Below are 6874 nucleotides of genomic sequence, written 5' to 3' on the forward strand. Positions count from 1 at the left end.
TTAAATAGATAAAAGTTTATAAAATATGGAAATCTATCAACTAAAATATTATTTTCTTTGTTCACTATCGAATTGATCTAGATCTGGCTTTAATTTTATATATTAAGAGTATTATATTAGATTTTTTTATGTAAAATTGGTATAAAATTACTAACACCAAGATACGGTCTCTAAATAGCAGAAATCTGCAAAAAAATTCTAGATGTGATATTTTAAAATTCCGCGCGAATCAGACATAAACACTTTAGAAATTATCATATTAATATCAAGTGAGCTAGACGTATGAAATAATAATATTTAGATATAATGAGGACATATATACAAATATAATATACATTTAAATATGAAAACATCATAAAATATTCTAAATCATATTTTGAGAGACTTTCTAGTAAACCAGATACCTCTTAAAACGTAATAAATACATTAATAATAAACGAAAAAAAATTAATACTATCTGCATCGGCCGGTATATAAAACCAAAAACTTAAATCATTTATAAATTCTATAGACAAAAACTATAAAATTTAAGTTCTGTAATTATCACCAGTTTACAAAAATTCCAAAAGAGATTATGATAAAATTTATAAGAGTAAGCAAGATAAAATTTCATTTAAATATGCTTTTATGCATAATTTTTCGATTTTTTATTCTTTCATTTGACAGAAATTTGTCATTTGCGTTAAATTTATAGAAATTAAAATTATAAGAGCGTTAATTTATTACATAATTTATTTTTTTTGCTAGCGCGTTAAAAAAGCATTAAGTTCTTAAGTTATGCAATTATAACAAAAAAAGCTTTAGAAATTATCGATAATTGGGATATTTCTATCACTATAGCAAAAAAGCATCCAAGATACATATCAATACCATATTACTAACTAATATCATAGTCTATATCTACTATTTATCTTCTTATTATCGTGATATTGTATGGGTTTGTCTTCTCTTGTACATAAACTTTATACTATAGCTATTTTAGTCTTTAAAAATAAAATATATATTATTTTTCCTATTGCAAAATACCGCATCAATTATATTTTATAACCTCATAATACTTCGCAATGCGCTATTTATCCTAGTAATACTATAGAATCAAGCTTTTTTGGTATTCAATTATGGGACAAGATTACTTTAAACGATTATAAAAGGGCATAGATTATAAGCTTATGGTTAATATTATTGCAAATTCTTACATAAAAATGCATAGAGCCGAAAACATTATTGAACCTAACAAGTATGCTTTATATCGTTGTTAGATTATTTTACAGTTGACTTTTTTTATACAGTAATCGAATAAAAATACCCATGAATATGCTTATTTTTTTGTCATACTGTCTAATGTGTATGATATTTTGTTTGCCTTTTTCTAACATAGACACAGCAAAAATATTGTGTTTTACTCTACATATGTCCGCTTTTTTACTTTTAACGCTCTAAAGTGCTCAGTATAACCGTTATTATTGCTATATGATCTTGATCATATATTATATTTCGACTTCGATCATGAATTATAATAGATCTAAAAGCTGAAATACTTGTTGATTTTTATAAAATACAACAATAATACTATGAAAACATTTGTATCACAATTCCAAAATGAAATATCAAATAGATAATACAAATATAATTTTGAATCTAAATTTTATTTCTGGCTTCAAAGTACCTATCTTCTATTGTCCTCACGAATTTTGAGGTAAATATAAATTACGTCTTAAAATAGAATATATTTAAATTATAAAAATGGAGATTTATATATTTTTTCTTAGAATATTCAAAAGGCACATAAAAGATTGATTATAAATTATTAATTGATGTATTACTATTATGCATATTTAATATTACCCCCATATTTATATATTATTATGTGACAGAAATAACTTTTCAAGTATGAATTATGATTACAGCACGCTATAAGGTGAAAGCGATCCTTTGCGATTAATTTAAAGTTGAGATTATCATCGCGTTGGGTGATTCATGCTTTCTTTATTTGATTATCAATAGAAAACAGACATGTTATATGATTTTAAGAATATAATATTACGACAGTGTGGTATGAAATGGGTAAAGAAACGTTTATTTTCTTTACATAATCTTAAAATTTGAGCATTGTAAAATATATAGTGGTTATTGTGCTAGTATCGCCTTCTTTGTCATATTAATATAGGATAGACTCTGTGTATAACAGGAAAGCATCAAAGTTGATGTTAATTAGAATGTGCGATGTATAATAGTTGATTTTGGAAAAAATAAATTTGATGAGTGAAGCATCTTAATAAAAGAACATAGATGTAAAAATTGTGCAGCTAGTTTTTAAATAAATGGCGTTGAACAAAGCTTTTGTTCGAAATGACCATATATAAAACTTATTGATAATCCAGATCGGTGATTTTAAAAGAATAGAGTGTTTTTTATATTGTTGATGACAAAAAAAGTTGTGAGTATTGTCTTGTTTATAATATGAATATGAAACAGGAAGACTACAGAGTTAATACGTATAGTTTTATAGATGATGATATATGAGTGTTGTATTTTAAAGAAGGATATCAGGTTTATGATGTTGTACATATTATGTGTCATATGTAATCATTAAGTTAGAATGACATTATAGTGATAATATTTGAGTACGAAGATAAAAGAAGTTTTGGGCTTTTTAGTCAAACAAGTGTGCTCTTAACCAGTATAATCATAAATATGGTGTGCTGCGAGCCAAGAAAATCGAAAGAGGCGAAGATATCGATGATACAATGTATAAAAGAGTATTTTTAGGATGAAACTAAAAATAAAACAAATTTTATATGTGGCCTATTTATTCCTTATACCATAACTTTATAAATATCATTTATAATCTGACACTAGAAAGTGTCGTAATGTGTCTCTGTTAATTTATCTTCCAAGAAATTAAGACACTGCAGTTTATATTTAATTAATTTACCAAATTAATAATCCAGTTTTTTGGTATTAGCATATGCAATTTTATTTATGTTCTTGTAATAATAAACAATAATTATATTCAAGATTTGCGCGTTTTATATATATTTGTATGGCTTTGTAAATATATATTTTTTTAATAGTTAATAGTTTCGGCTTCAGTATAATATTGCACCAGAAAATGTATACATCTTGCTATAATGTTTCTAAATTTTGTTATATATCAACTTGCACTAACACACTAAAATTTTATAAGATAAAATTTATTTTTTAATTGTTCTTTTTGCAAGATTAATACATCGAATTTAAGAAATATTTTTAAAGTTTATACTTTTGATTTGTTATAGATTTCAAATTGTTAAAAATATTGATATATAGTTTTTTATATACTGACGAGAAAAAAAATTATTATCATTTTATAATAGTAATCTTATTTCATGCGTGCTATTGTTTAGTTTTTGGCATATATTTATAACAAGATGCCAAAATACACATGTTTATGGCTCTTAGTAGTTTATATATAATTTTTCATATATACTTTGTTGAAACAGTAAGTAAATTTCAGCTACATAAAAATTTTCTTTTCCATAAAAAGTATGGTAATTCGATTAAAAAAAGCAAAATTTCAACTTTTTCTGGTTGAATGTAAAAAATCAAAATAAATATATGAAAAAAGACGTAAAAATAGTATTTTCAGTATTTTTTTGACTTAAAAAAAGTATATAAATTTTAAGAAATCCAAACAAGATTCTACGTCAAGAATTATGCATCATGGATTTTTTTGCTTCTAATATTTGCACAAAAAAATTTCTACACAAAAATTTATAGATTGCAATCTGATTACTGTGTTTGAAGCTCAATATACTTTTATTTTCGCTGTTATATTTTTGAGTTGAACATTTTATTTTGGTTTCAAAAAAAGCACTAATGGTATAAAAAGTAAAATCCGAGCATACTAGGCCTAAATAAACATATATATTTTATCATTTATAATGTAGCAAAAAAAAAGATCATTGAATATTAGTAGAGTGCAAATAAATAGGGTTATATTTTAAATTTAGAAGTAGGAACAAGATATCTCAAATTTTTGCAAATGAAATAACTTTAAGATATTAAACAAAAATTAATGTCCAGGGTTATTTTTTAGAGACAGTAAAAAATTTGATTTTCAATGAGAATTCGACAGATATAATCTTTATTTAGCAAAAAAAATATAAAGACGATGGTGTCTAAACCATGTATTTTGATAATAAGTAATATAAACATAAGTATTGCAAATAAATGTGGTGGTCGAAAAGACTAAAGGTGGTATTTTTGGCATCATTTGTTTTTATTTTATGTTTAAATTGTAATCCTATATTGGAATAATTGTTACATATTCTTATAAAAAGAAAAATACCATGTTGTACGAAAAAACTATAAATTCTTACATAATATGCTTTATGTGTCTCTTTAAAACATTCAACTAAACACATTATAGTAAATTGTTTAAAAGGCTTTTTGATATTTTTTTTCTGTTTAACGTGACCAATGTGAATAACATATATCTACTAAATTATGTTTTTTATATGCGATTATAGGTTTTTATGTACCGAATATTATAAATTTTGATTATTTTAAGAACATTGCAGATGGATTATTAGGCGATTATAATATTAAGACCGTATGGAATCTAATAAACTCGAAAATAAGCTAACTTTCAATATATATAATTTTTATATTTGTAGCATTATGCTTGTATACTAACTTTCAATTTAAAATCTATATATGTAATAATTTCTATGTATTTAATGATATGCTGTTCGTAAAACGATTAAATAGAATCGACATATGCAAGAAAATTTCTGTTTAAAAATTTTTTTAGGCTAAAATTTAAATACAAATATGATATAAGCAAAAAAATTTTGACATAAAACATTTTTTGGATATTTTTTATATTGGATTTTGAAAAATTATTATCTGTATGCAAATACTCCAATAAATGTGATAAATGATAGACATAGAATATTTTGACCAAAAACCATTTTATTTATATTTTGGTAACTAGAAACGAAATATATTTTCGAATGTATAAATATCTACTAACTATAATCAAAACAGTTTTTCAAGCCGAAATACACTAATTATGTGAAAAAAAAATAAAAATAAAGGACGGAAAATATAATTTTCGTTTTTTTGGGTTCGTTGTATAACAAAATATAGTATTGAGACGGAAAAATGTGGATAAATTAGATGCTCTAGAATAAACATACCTATCTTAAAATTTTCTAAAATAGAAGAATTCTTCTTGTGCCAATTTATTTGTAATGTAAAAAAGTAGCACTTAAGAAAAAAGGTATTTAATCTGAGAAGCATTAGGTAATCATAATACAAAACTTTCATTTGTTATGTTACATCAAAAAACATAGATTAGAATGGTAGTCGATATAAAAATGTATATAGAAATAGAAAAAAAACAAAAAATATATCATTAGTGAAAATAAAAAGGTTTTGATGAATTTCATTATTGTTCCCTTTATGTAAATTTTTACAAACCAAACATATTTGATTTTATGAGAAATATTTACAAAACTTATATAAAAAACAGTTAAGTTGTAGTGGAAATCGTATTTTATTATAAAAATTCAAAATTTTTTGCTTTTAAAGCTTAAAGTGATGTTTTTGTTGATTTCATCATAATTATAGTTTTTAAAATACTTAAAATAATGCAATATAGTTTAATAATATTATTAGATTCATAAATGTTTTATTTTAAAACAGACCATAGAAATATTTTGAGCGCAAAGAATGCAAACAAAATCTATAAATATCGATCAGAAATACAATTGCAAGTAAATGGTTCTATTATTTGATATAGAGTAAGAAAATAAAATTGACTGATAATATCTGATTTTATAACTACCGTTCAAGTCCCGAAATGCAAGATTTGAATATATCTGTCAATGATTTGAATGAATATATTCAATGAAAATTACAAGCTATATATAAAGGTGTCGTATAATTAGAATCTTATTTTTAATATAAAACGTTTAGAGAATCTAGTTCAAATATATAAATAACCCAATTATTGTACATATTATTGCATGTGATATGTATTTGCTTTGTTATATAAATAAAATTAAGTATTAAGCACAAAGATGAGGCTACAGAAACACATTGTATCTAATAGCACCCAGTGAGAAATTTGTGATGAATATCTATATAAGACGTTTTAAACAATCTAACATGAACATAATATATAATACTCTAACTTATTACAAATTTTATTCCCCGGATGATTTCTCAATTTAATGTGGATGATTGAAATAATTTATTGTGATATCTTCTTGTTTCGCTTCAGATATCTAGTCATATTAAACAGATATGTAATCAAAAATTTAGATATATATATGATGGTCAATGATATATATGAGGATGAAAAAAATTATTGGAGGAGTATAATATTAGCATTCATAAAAAATAATCTTCAATACGGAAAGTGGATTCATCGTGATACCACTTAAGAAACATGCAAATAAGTATAAGAATAATGTATTTAACAACATGATACGATATAGTGTTAGATCAGGAAAATTACAGCTATACTGCCAAGATTTATGGATAATAAAAATCTATGAATGTGAGTGTATACAAACAGAAGACAAAAATTCATACTACATTCAACAAAAAATATAATAAAACGAGGCTTAATACGCTTAAAAAATATCTACTTTCTATATAAGACAAGAAATGTAATATTTAAACTAGCGATTATTTTTAAGATTTAAAACTGGATGTAAATATAATTGGGATTTCAAGAATTTCTGTTTATTTTCAGATGTTTATGCCAGATACAGAACAAGTTATAATTCGAACATTCCATAACGCTAACTATAAATAATAATAAATTGATTACCAAAATCTAAAATAATTTGTAAATTGAATATAAACACAATTTTTTTCA

This window comes from Rhyacophila brunnea, unplaced genomic scaffold (assembly GCF_057557595.1).
Source record: "Rhyacophila brunnea isolate RB1 unplaced genomic scaffold, BYU_Rbru_1.0 scaffold_77, whole genome shotgun sequence".
NCBI lineage: Eukaryota > Metazoa > Arthropoda > Insecta > Trichoptera > Rhyacophilidae > Rhyacophila > Rhyacophila brunnea.